Raw genomic sequence first — 21786 nt, forward strand, 5'->3', positions numbered from 1 at the left:
ATGTGCTATACTCTGAAAACTAGCACCCTTTTCCTAAAGAGCCTTTGCTTCCCAGCACTGTTCTTGGGAGGGGGAAAAAAGTCCGGTTTCCGTACAGTTCTGATAGTTGAGTAAGCTACACTGAGGGCCAGTTCAGATGGGAGCTCACCGTGACAAGCCTTCCGGCTTCTGCCCTTACAAACCCCAAACCTTGCTGACTACTTTATCAACGTGGCCAAGTAAAGCCACAGAGGATGGAGATCTCCAACCTGCCGGAGTGCATGGCACAGCCAGCCTGCCTGCCTGCTGAGGTGCCTGGCTCTCCTTCCTTTCCCTCCCTCCTTACCGTGGCTGCGAACTTCTTGAATATCAACAGCTAAGCTGCAGAAACGCCTGGACAGACAGAAACAAACTACCAGAAGCAAAAGAAACGGCCACACTGGTTCCACTGAGATTGAAGACTTTTCTTCTATTTCACACGCTCTGTGAGTGACATGAATCACATATCCCAGATGGATGCCCCGAGTGCTGTGGAGGGATGGCACGGGGGAGAGCCAAAAGGTCTTTACCAAAGTGTCTATGTGAAGGCCACACCAGCGAAAAATGAAACGCCAACACCGGGGAAAGATACAGAGGGAAAGAGAGAAATACACGCAAGACTTCCTCTAACTCCCAACTCCACTTCATCCAAGAACAGTTTTTAAAGAGAGATGAGAGAGCGCAATAGAGAACGAGGGAGATCTGTGTCCAGGACCCACAGGCCTGGTTTCCCACCCTCCTGTTCCTCTCTGTCTCCACTTCCAGAGCGCAACTCCGCTCCAAGTTGATCAACAGCGCCCGGGCTGGGGCTGCCGAGCCTGAGAGTCAAGTTGAAAGCTGCCGGGCGCCCCTGCCTTCCCTGGCAAGGTCCCCGGAACCCCGGGAAGCTGGCAGTGCATAGCCCGGGATGAAGGGGTGGGTTAGGGGAAAGAAGGAGGAGGAGGAGAACGAGGAGGAGGAAACGAAGCGGGCAAAGACGGAGGAGGACCGGGACCAACCTGACACTCTCCATGTAGCCGCCAGGCGCGCGCAGCCGGCTCGGGGCGCCCGCGCGGGGCCGGGCTGGGTCCGGCGGCCTCGGTGCAGGCGGACTGCACGCGCAAGGGGCGCTCGGGCTCGCGGGCTGCCGCGCCGCGCCGCGCCCACCCGCCCCGCCTTGCTCCACCAATCACAACCCGCCTCTAAACACCCCGCGCCGCCGCTGCGCCCCACACAATGGGCTCCGCCCGCGCCCCGCGCCCCGGCCCCCTCCGCGCGCGGCAGGTGAAACCGACGCTCGGCCCCGCCGCCCGCCTTTTGTCTCCCCAGCAACTCCTCTTTAATTGCTGTTAACCCGGTGACCCCCCTCGGGCTGACGTCTGGGCCGTAGCCGGCACCGCGCCGGGGCGCGCATCTCCCCCACCCTCTATCCCCGCTGCGCCCTGGGCCCCACTGGCCAGCCGGCTTTGGGGAAAGGGCTAGTTTGTTTCCTCTTTGAAACTGACAAAAGAGTTGTCCTAACCTTCAGGGACTCGGAGCAGGAGGGCCCCTATGCGCCCTCCGCCAAGCAAGCCTTCGGCTCCAGCTGCTCCGAGCTACGGAACCGGCCCAAGGGCAAGCTTGCCGGGCGCCAGGCTTTGCCTTTCCTCGAAAACCCGCCTTGGTGGAGAACTTTCGCTTCACGTCGGTGGTGCGGCCCAGCCTTCGTCTCTTCACCACCCTTGCGGATCTAGAGGCCGCCTAACAAAGTGGGCCCGCCTGCTCACTCTGGGAAGGAACCCCACAAGCGGCTCCAAATAATTCACAACCCAACGTGCCTCCTCGCTACTTCCCCTCTAGAACGACAGCTGCCACACGTTTGCTAAGAAATAATTCTTGAAATTCCTTTCTTATTTATGCACCATCAGCCACAACAAAAGCGCCTCTCAACAGGCACTTTGAGATGACCTCGGTTAGAAACACACTCTACTTAGATGCTGGGAGCAAAGGGCAGTGTTGTGGAGTTTTTGTGTTTTGTGTTTGTTGTTGCTGTTGTTGTTTTTTAGGTCACCAATAATGCTAAACTTTGTTGGCTCCAGGATTTAAGTGGCAGGTTAGCCTAGAAGGTATCAACAGCTTCAGAAATCACCTCTCAATTTTGCTATTTCCAAACTTAAGAGCAAAACTTTGGGGCTTGTATATTTAAAAGACCAATAACAAAACCAACCCCCCAAAATTTTATTATTCTCTTGAAAATAACCAGGAAACAAAGTAGTGAAATCAATGATTACCCATGTCGTGTCAATATGAACTTTTTTTTTAAGGCAACAAAGTATTACCCAGTAAATTCCAAGACATTTACTTAAAAGTACTTTTCAATTTCGGGTACATTAAATGCAAGTTGCTACGATCCTGAAAGCATACTGATAATATTTCTAATCAAGAATAAGCTTGGACTTCAGGGAGGTCAGCAAGGCATCAGCCTGGGACACGCAAGAGCCCCTGCTGGTACTCCCCATCCATCCGGGTGTTAAATGGGTGCAGTGCACACACCACTCCCCACTCTGGCGTGCTCTGTGTCACATAATAAATTTATTAATGGTCTTTGTTTTTTCCAGCTCACAAAAATGTCACCCCACCCTTTCATGAATATTCAACAAAGAACCAGGGTGGGGGTTTGAGAAGGGCCTTGAATCTGCCACAGCACCCGAACCCTCAATCAGTAGAACTCTTGCATTTTGAAGAACCCGGGTGCTTCTTTCCAGAAAGGCAGGCAGAAGCACCAAAGTAGGAAATGAAAAAGAGGAAGGTTTCCTCTAACCTACACACCCTCAGAAAGCAGAGAGAGCCATTTTGAAATATATATGCTGACTTTTTAAAAAATATAAAAACTACTTTGAGTTAGTGAGTGTGAACAAAGCTGGGGTGAGCCGGAAATAAACATGCTTCGTCCAGCTTAAGATCTGCAGCAGGCGTCCATAAAACTCATGCGTGCTTTGACAAGTAGGGCCTACCTCCACCCGGGTCAGTCTTTATCAGTTAATAGTCTCCAAGAGCTTCAAAACAATAAACAAACTGGCAAACAACAACATTACAGACGCTCAGGGCCCAGCTGCGGAGGCCAGCCTTGCACAAAATAATTAAAGGGTGATGCAACGGCCAATGGTAACTAGAATGCTGAATTGCATGGTGGTGGCTGGGAGCTTTGTGGGACTCAAGAGCAGGAGAGGTCTGGGAAGGCCCGTTGGGGAAGTTGTGTATGAAGGGCTGGTGGTTTGGATAAGAGTGTACTAGACCAGGCAGAAAGGAAGGGTTTAGTGAGCAGGCCAGGGGCTACCTGGAGCCCAGGCCACTCTCTCCAGATAGGTGACATGGTGACTCAGAGGCTAGTTGTGGGTTAAGAATCACACTACCAGTGATAAATCTGTGTTCCTTTGTAGGAACCTGGGACACTTGGGGAATCCTAAGGTGGCCTTGTGAGGTTTTTGGCCCTGAGACTAGCACTCAGGGAGAGTCGCTACATTCCATGCCTTGAGGAAAATATAAAAATATGAAACCTCCTGGTAAAAGAGAAGTCATGGTTACTGCCATTTTTCACTACCTCCAACACAAGGTTGTTTTGGAAAGCTAGGGCAAATAGGCAAAAACAATGGGAAAAAAAAGAAAAGAAAAGAAAAAATAAGGAAGAAAAACAATTTTAGGATTATTGGGGGGGGGGGGGGGGGACAGGGGGGCGTTAGCTTGAGTTACTCAGCCCCAGGAACGGATGCAGTTGTAACTTGAATGGAAATTGCCATCCCATCTTTCAGAGGAAGAAACTGAGTTTCAGTAACATAAACTGGGAGACAGGCTTGGTGGTCAACATGTCTGTAATACCAGTACTTGGGAGGTAGAGTCAAGAGTTCACGGTTATCCTCAACTACATAACAAGTCCCAGGACAGCCTGGGCTCCATGACAATCTGTCTCAAAACAGAAAAACAAAAACAAACAAACAAAAAACCAGAAAGGCAAAGTGGTTTTGTTTCCCTGTGAGTCAGACATGCCTCACACCGCAGCTCTATAAGGCAAAACAGACACTGGGTAATCAAAAGGGGTGGGGGTTGGGGGGGGGGGGGAGGATGGTTATGCAGACAGAATACCTGAGGTAGGGGTGAGGGAGGCTCATGTTTAAGGAACAGTGAAGGAAACGATAAATACTGTACTTAAAAATATTTTTTTGATGCCCACATCCTAACACCCACAACAGACACAGTCTTGTTCAAACACCACGTATTAAGAAACCTGTCAGTTGCTGAATGAACCCATTGTGCAGCTGGCTGTGCACTTAAGAGCAGATTGCTATGATCCCATACCAAACTCTAACCACCAAATAATACACCTGAGACTCCAGTCGGGTAGCTTGTTTGGTTTTGCGGAGCCTCAGCCTTGAACACAGAGGAACCGTGAAAGGTTTCACTGCCCATTCTGAGCTGGGAGCGGGGGAGAGAAGATGTATTGGCGGAGGAGACAGAAGGAGCATCCGCCACCCCCCCACCCCCGTGGCATTATTGGACATGTTGATAAATGGTGGCATATCAGTGAGGTAGATACAGTCACAGGGCCCCGGCCCGCGTGCTTCTCAGCATCTGCCTGGCCAGGGCTGCTCGCATACAACTAGAGAAAAGGGTGCTGATTTGGGTCCAAAAATGAACTGCATCTGAGAGGCCAAGGTCTAACGCAAGCTCGCAGTCTTCTGCCAAACAACTCTTGCATCAACACCTGCCCCTCTACTCCTTCCCAATTAATTTAGTACTGTACCTAGAATGACAAAATGAAAAAAAAAAAAAAAAAAGTAATTCTTTTACAGAAGCAGGGGATAGAGACTTTAGGTCCTCTGCCACCCAGCTCTGTGTCTGATGGGTTGCCACAGAGGCTTTGCTTCTTCCGAAGGGTCTCCTCAGCAGTATTCCTCCAAAGACCACCAGCAGGGCCAGCCAATTAGACTTACTAAATTGCAACAGCCATGCCCCATTCCTGAGATTTGGGCATTTGTCTCTAAGGAAGCACGTTTCTGTCTTGATTGAAGCGGTGCTTTTACTTAAAAATATAAATTAATACATCATCCATCTGCAGGGAACTAGAGCAGTTAGCTGCCTATCGATACTGTTTATGTCGCTGTTATGTCTACATTGACAATGAAACTAATTATGTTGTTTTTCATCTGAGCCTGTTAGTTTGGCCAAGGGAAAAGCCTCCATTGCACTGGAGTTTAAATTTCTCTTTACGACAGTCTCCAAATAGCCATTCACATCTTCCCTGAATGCAACATTTTATAACGCCATCATCACTGAGTAAAATTATATATGTAAACAGCATAACATGTCAACATTCAAGGAACTTATAATGAGCTACAGAAAACATTTATCAAAAAAAATTTTTTAATTCTTCAATGAGACACTGTCTTAAAAGAAAATATATATCTTTCATTATAAATGTGAAAACATTCCTGAAACATCAAGGTAAACAAAATCATCAAAGAGAAACAATAACTTCTCGGAACCTTGCAGCTAACTGCCTAATAACTTACCCTCTCTTGTTTATGATGAAACTATAATCCCTTGCTTTAACATGATATGAAATGTACTAGCGTGTTGCTTCTGCCACAAAATTATAACCGATTACATGGATGTGTATTAAATTCTCAAAATCATACATGTTTTCGGGCAGAGGAGAATTCCCCTATGGGCTTCATCCTTCACATCAGGCGGGAAGGTCAGGACCACCACCACCAAGTAACATCTTCAAGTCCCCTCCCAAAAATGACAGCACCTACAGTTCACCTACTTGGTACCCTGGGCAGGAAGCTCAACAAAAAGAGCTCACTCAAGAGGAATGAAAAGATGGCTCTTAGGGGGAAATGACATTCCTTTTTAATTTTTTTAAACATTTAATTACGTAGAAACTCGCTGATATCAGGTGAAGCCACTGGCCGCCTTTAGTGGAGTCAGCTTTTCAGGAGGCCTGTGGTGTGAGTGTGCCACAAGACAGGAGAAGAGGAGGGGGTTGGGGGGGGGGGGAAGCATGTCCCATCTTGCCCTGGGAACAAAGCTTACAGATCCTCCTCCTATGCCACGCCACCCTCCTCTGACCCAGGGTTGACACACCCTTGTGTCAAAACCTTCTTTACGCCTGCCCTCTGCTGGTAAGCCTGCCAGGATTAGGAAATTTCATCTATCTCAATTTATTTAGAAGAAAACTTTTAAAATCCAGAGAGAAGGTGTATAAGAACCTAATAACTGAAATGCATACATTACGAGGCTGGGGTGATGCTAAGGGGGTGGGCAGGGGCGCCAACAGCGAAATGTGGTATTTTCAATGGATGAGCCAACATCCATCTATTCTACTGCCTGCTGGCTCATGGCTCATGGCTCAGCAGTGCAAACTTTATATTTTAGCTTGCCTAGGAGAGCAACCTGCATGGCCGCTGGGCATCCTGCCTTGCTTACTCTCCAGGGAGAATATGTCAGCGCATTTTCAATAAAACACCTTCTTAGCAGTAATGGGCCACTGTTCCCGTTTCAATAGTCCCTAAGGTTTCATGATCTAGTATATTTGGCTGAGTCAAGTTCAAGTTTTTTTCTGGCATTCAGAAGATTCATAAAAGGAAGAGGGCTCCCTTTTGACTGTCCTGTAAGTGGAAAAAAAAAAAAAGCTTAACTTTTTGAAACATTAGCTGGAGAGATGTCCCCTCCAAACAAAGGGATGCTATTCCTCCAGCCCCATTCAGCTACCCAGCACTTGCAGGCTAGCCTCCAGGCTGCAAGAGGGCTCTGGCTTTTAGGGGGTAAATTTCCACAGTGGTGTGCTGGGGTTTAGCAGGGCAACCCCTGTCAGTGTCAAAGGGAAGTGTGAGGCTTGTACAAATCCCTGCATAGCATTTCAAAAATCTATCTCGGGGATGGGAAGACGAAGCTTAGCAGTTGCAACCTCAAAAGCATTCAGGAAGTAGCACTCCTGACAGCGCTTTAGATGCCGAGTAAATGCGCTTATAAAGGACACCCAATCCGGCTGACAATAAATCTTACACAGGGAAGCCCACACAGGGCTGTGGAATCCCCTCCAAAGATAATTGCCTTCCACACCGTGTGGCAAAGAAACCACTACATGGAAAACACTTTCTGCTGCCCAGAAGCTCCGGACAGCTCACTTTTCTTTCCTTAATAGTCAGCGATCTCACACGCACACACAGACACTTAACACTCTACCTTTAAGAGTGGCCTATCTAGTTTAGTTTTACAATTAAGCTTAGTTGTTTAGGAGTTAAGATGCTTTTAGGTCTAGATAGATGTTTTAAGTTGATAATGACGAGATATGATAGATACTGATTTACATTCAGAATTTTAGACTCACCAAGATAGGAAAGATGTTTTCTTCAAGGCTGCCAAATGCGAATAGCCAAAGCACTACAAATGTAACACATGTATAATTCCTGATTGTTTTGGGGCTCTTCTTGCTGTAGGTAGTTTATTGTGTATGTGTGTAATAATATAAAAGTATATGTAAAAATATTTAATAAAAATTGTAGGAAAAAAAAAAGAGTGACCTAGCAAAGTACAAGAGTGTATCTGCTTTTAAAAAGAAAAGTTAGGAGGCCTGCTCTGGGAGTGGGAGAAGGAAGCAGAGGCTGGAGAGAGATGATGCCACCAGAACAGAAACAGGGACATGGGAATGGAATCAGAGGGGACATCCTCATAGGCACACCTGGACCCCACCCCCACCCCCAACCAGTCACTGAAGGCTCATGTTCCAAGAGCTAGGACACATCCAACAGACAAAGAGGTGAGCAGAGCTCTTCTAATACAAGGTCGCCTCAGGTGGCCTGAATCCAGTCCCTGACATGATCATGAATGAATACTGTGGCTGTGGGTAAATCATCTCCGCTCTTAGGGTCTACATATTTCTCCCAGACAAAGAGAAAGATGGATGGAGCATGGCGTAGGTGACCTTAATCTGCAGGTATTATCTGCTTATAGTTAAAGTCCTATGTGAAACAACCAGAAGATGGTTTAAGGATAGAAAGAGGGTTAGGGAGATGCTTTAGTGGCTAAGAATACTTGCTGCTCTGTCAGACGTCCTGGGTCTAGTTCCCAGCACCCATGTGGCGGCTCTCAGTCATGTGTGACTCCAGCTCCAGAGGATCTGATGCCCTCTTCTTGCTTCCTTGGGTACTGGGTACCCATATGGTGTACATTCATACATGTAAGAAAACACACACACACATACACACACACACACACACCACATTACATCAAAGAAGAAATACATGAGCAGGGCATGGTGCACACCTTTACTCCCAGCACTCGGGAGGCAGAGACAGTCAGATCTCTGAGTTCAAGGCCAGCCTGGTCTACAAAGCGAGTCCAGGACAGCCAAGGCTACACAGAGAAACCCTGTCTCAAAAAATAAACAACAACAACAAAAAGAGATGTAACGACAAACATCTATAACCCTGCACTGGAACAGAAAGTGAGACATCCTCTAACACACAGTGAATTTAAAGCTAGCCTGGCAGTATGGACCCTATCTCAAAACAAAACAAAACAAACAACAGCAGCTAACAGTAGCTTGATGTTCAGAGTTAGGAAATCACTATCAAGTCACCAGTAACGCAGAGAAAAAGATCCAAAACAAAAGAACCCAAACTGTGTGGGCAATTTCCCACAGCCTTGACTGGGGTCCTAATCTGGAGCACTAACACTGTTATCTGGGTGTGGCAGTGCATACCTACAATCCTACCTGAGGCAGGATGGACATGAGTTTCAGGCAAGCCTGGGTAAGTAACAAGACCTGGTCCCCAAAAACAAGCAAAACAACAAGAAAAGGGTGGAGGACACAAGGGAGGGAACCTTATGAAATACCAGCAGCTGTGCTGCATGGATTCTGTACAGATGAGGTCTCAGATGGAGACAGGAGATGCTCTAATTTCCCAACACATGCATGCAACGTTGCCCCTCTCTCCGCCTCCCACCACAATCACTTCTGAATGTCCTCCCAAGCCATTCACCTTCTTCTGTGTCATACTGCAAGTAGGTGAAAGGATGGTCGCATGCATCAAGTAGATGCTGGGGATGACAGGTCTAAGCCTAAGGCTGGACTGCGGGGGTAAAGTCAGGAGTCTGTATCACTGGGATGTCCCTGTTGAGTCAAACAGCTCTAGAGAAAATGCACACACGGGGAAAGTATGTAGTCCTGCCTGCAGGCTGGTTATGTATTCTTTGTGTTATTCCAAATGGCATTTCATTCTTCATGAGGAAAAGGAGCAGATGAAGCAGGAAGCTTTCAGGTCATGTAGAACTTCCCTCTTTTCAAACAAATAATGCATTGTCTCTGAACAATGAGAGGGATGTCTAATTGATCTTAATTAAATCCACTGATGTCCAGTTTTTGAGATAGGTCAGGGCAGTCTATGTAACATCACAACCCAACAGGCCAGCCCTCTGGGACCGGAGGGCACTGTGGTTAACTGTTCGCTGACACACTCCATCGTCACTCAGCATCCACTGCCATCAGTCAGCAACCACCATAGTCTACACTTCTACTTCAGAGTCTTGCTTGTACCCTTCTCTACCTCATGGTGGACTAGGGCTTAAAGTCCAACCTCATCAGCTGAAATGGCGCCTCACCAGGGCTAGCCTTCCAATGGTGCCGTACCCTGCTGTGACATTCTATGAAACAGGACTCTGTTTGTCCCCACTGCCCTTGGAGACCGTGATTTATAGTTATGACAAGAGAGATGTGCGTCTGAATGCCATAGTAGCTATTGGTTACCAGTGAGTCATAGAGGTACATTTTATATTTCTCCATCCACACTGAAGCAATCATCTGCCTCACAGTGGATAGACTTAGACTTTGATACATCCTGCCACACCGGTGTTAGGTGAATCCTGTTTCTGGATTTGAGAGGGCTGGTATGAATGCATGCGGCATAGGGTAAGACCCCAGTCCCCAGATAGGAGTCTACAAGCCATCTGATGGTGGCAACTGTGAGGGGATCCTCAGCAGTCACTTGGCTAGTAAGCAGCAGGGCTGGGCTGGGATTCTCTGTTTGTTCTCCATTCTTACCCCTAGAGGCCCAGCTTTCTCAGTGGATAGCCTTTATGCTAGCTGTACAGCTCAGGCAACTTTGAGCCAAGAGGCAATAACACCACCACCGCCTAAACCTAGGCAGTCTTCAACAGGGAGGTGGTGGGAATCCCACAAAGAGCTCACTGAAGGTCATAGATCGGGTTATGCCCTGCGACTTTGGCAAAGAATCTAGCAAATCAAAGGGAAATGAAATGTGGGGTGGTACCTCGCAACATGATGGAAAATAAACCCTGAGGTTATTATAGAAGTGTGTGATACACATACCATTCCTGTAGCTCCTCCTTACCAACAGAAAACTTTATGAAGTACATACTGCTATACCCATTTAACAAATAGATAAAGTGAGGCAGTAAGAGTTCAAATTACTTATCCAATATCTTATTGGTATTAAGTGGAGAGTTGGGACTTTAATGCTATATATAATACCCTGCTAGAGATAAGGCTAGGGCTAGGGCTTACGCCTAGGAGTACAAAGAGGCCAGTCCAGTTTAGTTTGATTCCCTTGGGGAAAAGACCGTGACCACCATCAATTGATAGATACAAATTAATCCTAGAGCAGTTATGTTCCTACACAAATGTACAATGACAGTTCTCAAAAAAGGCTAGCAGGAGGAAGGATTAAGAAGATTGAAGATGGCACACAACTGTAATCCCATCACTCCAGAGGCAGAGGCAGGTGGATCTCTGAGTTCAAGGTCAGCCTGGTCTACAGAGTAGTGAGGCCAGGACAGCCAGGGCTACACAGAGAAACCCTATCTGGGGTGGGGGAAGGACTGAGGAGCTGACACAGTGAGACAACTGTCTTATGCATTCCTTTGATAAGGGCTTATTTCACATTCCCCTCTCTATTGTGGGAGAGACTGTCCCTCACCTCCTTCCAGTACATTACTAGACACCAACCAGTGGCTATCAGCCATGGGCTGGAGAGTACCCAAGCTCCTCTACTGATACACAATGTCTTAGACACAACAACAAACCAGCAGACTGTGTGGCCAGCATGGTGACCTGGAAAGGATGTGACTTCTTGTCCTGCACATGCTGCTTCCTGGCTATACTTCTGGTAAATATCTGATCTCGCTGTGCCTCAGTTTCCTCCAATGTCACCCACCCGAGGCTTAGAGAAGATGGGGGCAGGTCATCACTTCGGGTTCTTCCCTTTGTTGTCATTGTCATCACGTGTAACTTGCTCTTTTGACTATAATAAATTCCCACAAACCAAAATATGATTTCAGTCCTCTGGGCTTCTTATTTTCCTAGGGAGGCAGGTCTATTCCAAGTCCCAAAATGTCCACATGCAATAGCTCTTTCATGCAATAAAAGAAGACAATTGGCTGTTCTGTGTCTGAAATCTTAGACACAAAACAAGAACAAGAAACACCACCCCGAAGGCAAAATGGCCATCTCGTTTACATACCCAGATTACCAGGTGTGTAACATCCACCAGCTAGAGCATCTCCTGGATGTGCTGGAGGAGCGTGGTGGTCCAGTGAAGTGCAAGCTCCCCAGGATCCACTGAGCCAATGTTTTTAGAGGGTTAGTCTGCCCCAAATAAGAACTGTCAACTCTAACTGGCTAAAAAGAGACCTAATTTTGAAAACTCTTGTGTGTTGTGTGTATTATGTGGGTGGGTGTGGGGGTGTGGGTGTGTTTATATGTGTGAGTACATGTGTATGAGTGACATCACATGTGTTTGGATGTCAGAGGAGAGCCTCAGTCCTTGCCCTCCACCATGGTGCAGACAGGCCTCAGGGATGCTCTGGGAGGACAGCTGGCCCGTAAGCATCATGGAAGGCTCCTCTTGTGGCTTCCTACTGTCTTGGTAGCAGTGGATGGCAGATGCCTGGTACCTTGCTCATCTTTTTACACGGGTTTGCAGTTCCAACCTCAGGTCCTCAGCCTTTGTTCAACAAACACAGCAAACCCACTGAGCCATCTCCGCAACCCTAGAGATCTGATTTCTCAGAACCTTTAGCCTGTTTTCTGACAGTTTTTATCCCTGTTATCTCATGATATGCAGAGTGCGTCTCCAGAAAAGAAAGCCTTCCATGGAGTCCCACCCAGCCTGGCTCTGAAGAGGGCTCAGCTCACCCACATAGCATCAAGGAATAACAGCCTAACAAGCAAATAGTTAAGACTCTTCTTAAAGTTTCTAACCTAACAGATTTTGCAATGTGACAAGTGGAACCTGGCCAGTGACCCCAGGCCACTTGGAATGGCCTCTCTCAGTCACGTTTATTTGCCTAGTTAACACCGTGTAGACACGCAAGGATCCTAGCACATGGGCTCTTATCTGGACTTTTGGGATAAGGGACATTTTGAAATGAGACAAAGGTCAAGCTGAATATTAAAAGGATGGTGCTCAGCTCAGCAAGTTCTGTGGATAGGCTAGTAAGGCATTCAGACTACGGGGGCAGCACACACTGACTTCACACAGTAGGTGACAGGAGACCAAACCCTAGCAAATGTGGTACCCACATGATTGGCTGCTTAAAATTCATGTTCAAACTGCGTACTTGGGATGCTGAAATTTTTTCCTCTTTCTCACATTCACTGTATTTGCTAAATCCCAAGTTTTACCCACTTCCTGGCTCAGTCCCCAGGCCTTTCATCCATCTGATGCCTGGGGTCTCTCTGCCTTGTCCTCAGCTGGGTCAGACACACACCCACGGCTTCCCAAGCCAGTGGGCTGACCTTCTTTATGGGATCTTGTTGTGGGGACCCTCTAGATTATTTTCGGTGGCTAGTTTAAAGTCCAAGGGTGGTGTGAGAACTACTGGCACGGGCTGAAGGAGAATCTACTCTAGGGTCAGATATTTTGGTTTCCAACCAGTTTAAGTAGCACTAAATCAGACCCAGATAGACTATTATTCAATTAAATACAACAAAAACATGGAAGGACCTCTTCTTCAACTAGAAGCAATTTCCAACGCATTACGGAGTGAGTGACAATCCTTTTAGAATCTACGGAGGAGAACAGGGCTTGACAAACCACCCCTGCCAGGGGAGCACAGGCCATTCAGATAGCTCTCAAACTTCACAATGTGGCTCCAATCTCTGGCCCATGGGGCCTACTTCTTTTTGCTTGTTTGTTTTGTCTTGGCTTTTGCTGTTGTCTGTTTGTTTGTTTTATGGGGCCTAGTTTTAACATGCCTGCTTGAGAGGCTTGTGGCTACACAAGAGGCTTGCTCCACCATTTCTAATATCTAAGGGGCATGGGGGTGGGCAGAGGCAGTTAAAGACCTGTCTTACAATCTGAATATTGCAGAATGGGAGAAAGAAGCCAAGCCTAAATAACAACAACAACAACAACAACAACAAAAGCCTCTATTAGAAAAAAAAAAGTCCAATGTAAAGATGAACACACACACAGTGAAATAGGCCTCTGATGTGCCGATCTTCCTACTCATGGCATGCAACTATAAGTGGTATTATCCTCCTGACTCCCCAACACCCCAGCAAATGCCAAAAAGTGTCCTGCATAAGGATCTCACCATCTATCAGATGACTCTCCCTCCCTCTCTAAATCAGGGTCTCAACTGTGTTAGGCCTGACTGGCCTGAAACTCTCCACATAGGCCAGGTTGGTCTCCATTTGCCTCCCAAATACCAGGATTAAAGATGTGGGTCATCATACACAGCTTGTGTGTGTGCATGTGTGTGTCCATATGTAAATGTGCACATATGTGGTACGTGTGTATATATGTGTATGTTTGTGTTAATGTATGTATGTGCATGTGGTACATGTGTGTATCTTTATTATTTTTCTCATGCAAATGTGTTCTCTGAACCATAAGCTCAAAAAGGTAAGTTCATGACTTCCCCTTCTTTGTCTATGAGACCTGTATCACAGCTATGGGGAAAATAAACCAAGTGCTTACCAAATACAGCATCATCTCTGCACATAAGATGAATACTCCGTGTAAGAGAGACAGGCTGGCATTACCATGTTAAGCAAAGTCTTGTTGATGACAATTTGTAAATGAGTGACGTCAAATGTAGGAAAGTACAAATGTATGCAGGGCTTCTGACTGGCTTCTTTAAAAACAAAACAACTACCAGAAACACTGCATAGCTTAGTGAATAATGCTGTGTAGAGCCCTAGCTACATTGAGTACATGACTGAGGCTCAGAGGCTGTACCTACAGAACGTAGGTAGCTACTGGGGTCTTTAAGACACCCCAAACTTCTGTTGTTCTTATAGCTTAGTCTAACCGAAATAATCCATCTGGGTACAGTAGCACACTCAGTACTTGTGGAGTAAGGGAGGTGGAGGAGGGGTTCAAGACCTGCCTGAGCTATATAGTAATAGCGTTTCTAAAACATTAGAATTATTAAGTAAAACACACACACACACACACACACACACATGGATCAACATAGGCTGGAAGTCACCGTTCAAGTATTTCTAGTAACAGAACATTGTGAAATAAAATTCAAGGAGACTCTTCTCAATAATAATAACAAACATAATAAAAATAAAAAATAATAATACACACTATTTAAAGAAAAACAAAGTGAATAGGGAAGATCTGTAGGAAGGCCACAGTCCACAGTGCCTCAGGGCCACTAAAAAGTCCCAGATAGTAGGCACCCTGATTCTCACTTCACAGAGCCAAAGGCTCAGGAATGCCCTGATCTCTGTCTCTCCTTAGGTACTTGGTAAGCTAGGTTTCCTGTGACTTCCATCATTGCTGGAGCAATGAGGGCGGGAGACCAGGAGCCCTCTGCCTAGTTCAGAGGAGGGCCAGGGGATTGGTTCCTCATTATTCTATTAGCCAGCCTAAGGCCTGCAGGGGACCCTACCTCCTGCTAGGCCCCGATTGGCCCCTGCTGGTTTGACAATCATTTCCTGACTAATTGCCACAGGAACTGAATTGCCACCTTGGAGTCCTTCACTCTGTGCTTGGATCATGGTACAAGCTTGCCTTCACTCCCATTAAAGATCTTTTCCATTCTGATCTACAATTTCAGCCTGCTGAGACCTTTACAAAAATTCTTAATTTCACAAAATTAACTCTTCACCTTCCTCCTTTGATAAGACAATTTCTATTTTTCCTATCTTCTCTCAGTTTCTTGGATCACTCAAGCACATTTCTAAGCTTGCCTCTCCTGGTGTTTCACAGACCTAAACGGGAGTGCTGCTGTTACTAACTGACCATTCCCAAGAGCTTTGTCAAGTCAGGGATTCTTCCCACACGTGTCCCCTTGCAATCTGAAAGCACCTAAATAGCTCACCATGGACATATCACAGTGCCTTGCTCCCGTGCACGTCATAAACTTTGTCTGCTCTGAGACAGGGTCTCCCTATGTACAAGTCACAGCAATCTGCCTGCCTCTGCCCTCCTGACTAAAGAGACACGCTCCACCATGTCTTTCCTGCTGGTTTGTTTTAAATGTGTGTACACACGCATGGGTATATGGAAGCCAGAGGACACCCCCAGACTTCATCCTTAAGAATACCATTTTATTTTGAGAGTGTCTCACATTGGCCTGGAGCTCACTGAAGATGTTTAAGTGACTGATAAGTAAGCCTCGGGGATTCCCCCACCACTGGGACTATAAGCCCATGCTATCATACCTGGAATATCCTAGGGACAGAATGTAGGTCACACCTGGAATATCCTAGGGATAGAATAAAGGTCATCATCCTTGCAAGGCAAGTGCTTCTGAGATGGAGCCATCCCTCCTCCCCCCTCCTCGCATACGTAAGAGTCTCTTTTGGAAAGCATAATTGAGGAAGGTCATTCAGTCCATGCCATAACCTGTACTGATGTGATTCCACAGCTAGGCATGAAAACAGACCTTAGGACTCATACAGATTTGCATGTGTAGCTACGTGGAACAGGCGTCATGAGATGACGTCATGCCTTGTGAGAGATGAAAGCATACAGTGACATCATTTTAGAGCATGGGCTCTGCCCCGGGTCTTCCTTGTGTTCCACTAGTGTGGACCACAGCTCTCCAGTCATCTCCCCTCTCTGCCTTCTGTTTCGCCTTCCCGCAAAAACAAATGTGGCTACAGAAATTTCCAAATTAAAACCTGGCAATGGTTTCTATATTCTTGTTTCCTAAACCTATAAATCAAACCTGTCTAAACAGGTCATAAATGTTCCTCAGCCATATAATGGGGGAAGTTCTGATTTATGGGGCCGGTAGAATAATTTTAAATAATTACATAAGGGTTTTTTCAAAAAATGCAATTAACACCTTTAGAAGTTTTTTTTTTTTTTGAAATGAAAATGAATCTCTAGAGATGAGTGTTCCCATACATAAAGATAGCCAGCGAAAAAGTAAAAATACAGCTTCAAGATGCAATTCTTTCTATATGATCAGAAACAGGGCAGGAGTGTGACTTCTTCAGCATGACCACCCCCGTAAACATTCAGCTCTGTCACATGACCACAGGAGAGCAGTGTACCCATCACATGTCACTCCTGAAGATCAGGAAGAAATCACTAAGTAAGCATCCCTCTTCTCCAGCCCCAGCTGATGCCCGGCTCCCTCTGTACTGGCTTGACGCATCCTACCACACGGTCCTTTGGAACACTCGAGACCCTCCTACCTGCTCTTGCAAATCTGCCCAGTGTTCTTTCCTTCCTCTTGATCTTCACTTGTGACTCATCTCTTCCTTCCAAGTACAAGGTCTACAAATGAAATCACTCCAAATAGCTTCCGTTAACCCTGACTCCCCTGGGTACCAAACCAGTCTTATCAGCCGTGGATTTCCCTTTTTCAGAATTACCAAGCAGCATTAATTATGACTATTCAATGGGCCAAGCTCCCAAGCTCATAGAATATCGACTTTCTGTCTATCACTCTCTATTTTTCATCCTACTAAAACTCTTGTTTGGGTTTTTAATCTCTGCAGTGAGTTAAACCCCAGAAGGAGTACAGCAGATGACCTCAGATGAAACCTTTAAGAAAGTATTATTTCTTTGTGTTTTAGATTTTGTTCTCGATTTTGACTGTATTAGAACAGTGTCTTGCAAGCATGAGGACCTGAGTTCAGACCCCCTGGAACACATGTAGAAGCCAGAATGGAGGCTCTGTAACCTCAGCACTGAGGGGAGGGAGAGGAAGTTGGGGACAGGCAGATTGCTGGAGCTTACTGGCCAGCTAGCCTAGATTAATGCATGAACAGGGAGGTCTAGGTTTGGCGAGAGACTCTGTCTCAAAAAGTAAGGTAAGGGCTGAGCATGTCGCTCAGTGGTGGAGCACTTGCCTAGCATATATCAGGCCCCAGGTTCAATCCCTGACACTGATTACAAATCAATAAATAAAAATAAGGTGGAATTCGGTGAAGGAAGACATCAGACATCAACTTCTGGCCTAATGTGTGCGTGTACACACACACACACACACACACACACACACACACACACACAGAGACACACACACACACAGATACAGACACACACACAGACACACAGACACAGACACACACACACACACAGAGACATAGACACACACACACACACAGACACACACACACACACACACGAGCAATAGGGAAGCAGAATGGCTGTCCTCTGGGGTTCTGCAGATCCCCATGGGAATGTGGAAAATATTCCTTCCTTCCACAGTTCACCTATAGTTCAGAGTATCTCTCCAGTTCTTTCTAAGCCCTGTGTTAGCTCTCGGGGGCTACCCAGAGAAATTCCAGTTACTCTCCTGACCACGAGAATGAATATAGAGTCACAGAACCACAGAAATGCTGAGAGCAAGCAGCTTGAGAAATCATCTCAATCTCACCCCCTCATTTTCCACACGAGGAAACTGGTGCCCAGGAAGGAAAGGTGACAGGGGAAAGGTCATGTTGTTAAATAGTAGTTGGCAGAACTGAGATCAGAACCCAAACCTCTCACACTTAAATTAGGCACTCTTTCCATGGGTTCAAACCACCCAATGAGGGCAGGGTCACAAGAAGCCACAAAACTAAGATGATCAAACTTCAACAGGTAAGCATTCTGTCATGGTTGGGAGACATATAAGGAGATTTTTAAAAATCTGTACTTATTGGGACATGCTGTGTTTTCCACTTTAACTACAAATTATGACTGAAAAGCTCTCTCTGAGTATTATATACCAGCAGCAGAAGGCACTGAGATTTAAGTCATGGGCCGAGGTTATAGATATTTCATTTGTCCCAAAAGCCATATAACCATATTTGTCCATTTATCTACACTTTTAAAAAATTTTTAAAGATTTATTTATTCATTATTATGTATACAGTGCTCTGCCTACATGTACACTAACAGGCTAGAAGAGGGCATCAGATCACATTATAGATGGTTGTGAGCCACCATGTGATTGCTGGAAATTGAACTCAGGACCTCTGGAAGAGTAGGTGGCGCTCTTAACCACTGAGCCATCTCTCCAGCCCTATCTATACCTTTGTTGCCCAATATGACAGACACTAGTCACATGTTGCTGCTGATATTTCAATTAGTTACATTTAAAAAACCAGTTCATTATTTACAGTGCTTAGCACCAAAGGTAGCTAATAACAACCGTCACTGGACAATGCAGACATACAACTTCTTCAGTGGACCAGTGAGATGAGTTTGCTGCCAGGCCAAGCAACCTGACTTTGAGTCCCAGATTCGACATGGAGGAGGGAGCAAACAAACTTCCTCAAGTTATCCTTTGACCTCCACACATACATGCATAATAAAGCATTGATCCATGTAGAAAATCTTATCAGATAATACTGACAGTACACAACACAGTAGTCTCTGAAATGGGTATAATATGGAAACCACATAAAGATTAATTATAACCCCGTCACACAGTATAGTACCATATAATACCTACCAGGAACACAGAGATTTAAAAGGCAAAAAGAAGGACCTTAATGGTTACTACCTCTAATCTGCATCTATGCATTTCCAGGGGTGCTAACTCCATCCTGAGAGACCTAGAAGTGGGCCTATGGTTCAGGCCCACCCATTGCTTCATTCCCTTCTCCCATCCATGGGGAGCAGTGCAGAGAAGTGACCCAAGACAGTCAATAAATGCAGAGGCTTCTATTGAGATTACTGAGCAGGAGACCCAGTCTTCACCAGAAGGGTTGCCAAGCTATAAATAAGTCTAACTGGGGTTCTGAGTGAGAATGAGCCAACACAAAAAGAAAGCAAAACAGAACAAGGGGGCAAGAGCATATCTGGAGGACATTCCCCGAGGCAGGGTTCCAGCTGTGCCTGAGGGCAGGCTAACCCTTGAACTTTCAGGTTCTGTGCGCTATAGCCCCACCCCCACCCCATCACTTCTGACCCATTCAGGTACCTCCTTTCATGAGATCAGGGAACACTTAAAGCAACTCTGGAGAGCACAAGGACACACCACTACACAGAGCACATGGTGGCCATCTCAGGCTTCATTCTTCTAAGGTTCCTCTGGGAGGAAGTCTCTTAAACCCTGTCACACTCAACCTGTCCCAGACACACGCCAGGAACTGGCTCACCAATTTTCATATTTCTTATCAGGGTATACAAGACCTCTACCTGTGAAGACCCCAGAACACCTTCAAGACAACTTAGGCTCTGCAGTACATTTAAGACAACACACAACACACACACACACACACACACACACACACACACACACACACAGAAACTAGGACTCATAATTAAAGTGCAATTAAGATGTCTTGTGGTCCAATGGATCACCCTCAAAGTGCTTCTAGGTCTCTTACTGTCATTCATATGTATACACCACACACACACAGATACACACATACACACACACTCACACTCACACGAAAACTCTACATTGGTTCCTTTTGAGTTTGTTTCTCCCTTTGTGCTGAATCTGACATTTCAGTTTCTTTTTTGTTCTAGATCCACTATGCCAAATTATGACAATTATACTTTCATAGAGTCTGGCAATAAATGATTTAACAATCTGTTAGCAACTACTTTATTGTAATCCATACATTCTAGGGAATGCAGTTTTTCTTCACAGTGGCCCCTTCCAAAAGCCATCTAACTGTGTAAAGTTAAGTTGTTGAAGTTCCTGACTGAGAATAAATGCGTTAAAATGCAGGATAGGTTATTCTCAGATTAACCTCGTCTTAAATAATGCTAACAGCATCTTCCACAGGCTTTGATTTCCTCCCTATAAAGTGATGTTTAAAAATGAATCATTGCTTACCTGTACTGATTTGGGCATAAAAACCTCACTCCCAACTAGTGGCCTATTTATTTCTTCTACTTAGTTATCTTGTTGAAATCTACTTATTTCATTGCTGCCATTTGTCCTGCCCAGCTCATGAGTGGCTACGGTCTGTTTTCCATTTATTCAGTCTTTTTACTTCCCCACTACTACGTAGTGTTGTGAGTCCAATATACAACAAGTAAAGCTCAATGGCTTTGGGTTTCCCCTGTCCAGCACTACTACTGGCTACCTAGAATCATCACCAACCACCCATGTTCTTGACTCATTATCAGGGCTTAGCTGAACAAGTGGCACATACCAGGAGCTCTGAGGCCTATGTTTTGTTTAGTCTCTGAGATGGGTATCAAGCACCAACAAACATGCAACATTTAAATAACTTGCCTAAAGACATAGTAGCAGGCCAGGGTGTTGGCATAGTAGGGCAATTGTGAAGTTGAAGCTATGCACACAGTTCAGGGTGAAATCCTTCACAACTCTGCTGTTTGTAACCCCAAACCTGAAGCCAGAGCTCAAATTAACAACTGTCCTAGGGGCAAGAGTGCCACCTCTGTGCCTCTAAGACTGTACCTATCGTTGTCCTGGTTTATCCGCCCTGACCTGTTGGTGAGCTCTGTATTAAACAGATGTATGAGCCTTCCCTAACAGGGAGTCATCCCCTTCCTTCACATGACAGGGTAGGATGCCAATGCCATTATTATATAATGGACTAAGCACAGGGAGGGAGGACACATTTGATAAATGGCATGCTAATTTACTCTTGCAGAATCTGGAACTGTCATCTTTTCTAAGCCCCAGTGTCTCTATCTGGTCAGGAGATAACGGTTGCCTTCTGAAGCTGGGGACACCAAGCCCTGCCCTCTCCAAGACCATGACGAGCCTGTGCACAGACACTCCGACTTCATCGTGTCACACACTCCCCGGGAACACTCTATTCTGGAGCATGAGTGACATCTAACATGACCCTGGGCTGCAAATGTCTACCCCAGAGCAAAACAGAAAAGCAATTTGTGTAAAATTTAAAGCTGTTTCCTTGCATCATCACTTGCTTCCTACTTGCAACTGCAACACAGTCTGCTGGAATTACAGGCTACCTTTCTGTCCAGCGCTGGGGCATAGAATCTATCTATGCACAACCATGGAGAATAAACATTACAGAAAAATAATGACTTCTGAAGTGGCAGGCACCCTACCAAACACAAGCTACACATGTGTTCACAGATGGAAATAAATGACTGTTTATGCTCGAGGTCCCATAAGAAAAGTGCAGTCACCCTTACAGTAAGATTTGGTTTCCTATTGAACATGCAAAACTGAGACAGGAAGAGACACAGCCATGGAATGCCAACAAAGCATCTTAGAATATTTTGGATTTCTTTGGCAACGCTGGGATTCAAGAATGGTCCAGGAACTGTAGAGACTGTCTTACGGTAGTGCTTTGGCACAGGGTGAGCACCTGAGTCAGATGCCTAGAATCCACATAATACTTACAATCCCTATATGGGGTGGTAG

The 21786-nt window shown here is 45.8% G+C and overlaps 1 protein-coding gene across 14 annotated transcripts in view; it reads right to left on the minus strand.

Annotated features, from left to right (window-relative positions):
- Foxp1 (forkhead box P1) overlaps nt 1–21786 on the minus strand; it is a 602856-nt gene that overhangs the window by 98787 nt on the left and 482283 nt on the right. The window contains exon 1 of one of the 14 annotated variants that reach the window (XM_051154988.1): nt 1520–1956. The exons of 12 other annotated variants lie outside the window; for them this stretch is intronic. The gene's annotated coding sequence lies outside the window, so the exon portion shown is untranslated. Of the gene's footprint in view, nt 1–1016; nt 1096–1519; nt 1957–21786 lie in introns of those variants that run through there. One more of the 14 variants, XM_051154987.1, reaches the window with a different exon arrangement.

The sequence above is a fragment of the Acomys russatus genome, chromosome 13, assembly GCF_903995435.1.
Source record: "Acomys russatus chromosome 13, mAcoRus1.1, whole genome shotgun sequence".
NCBI classification, from domain to species: domain Eukaryota; kingdom Metazoa; phylum Chordata; class Mammalia; order Rodentia; family Muridae; genus Acomys; species Acomys russatus.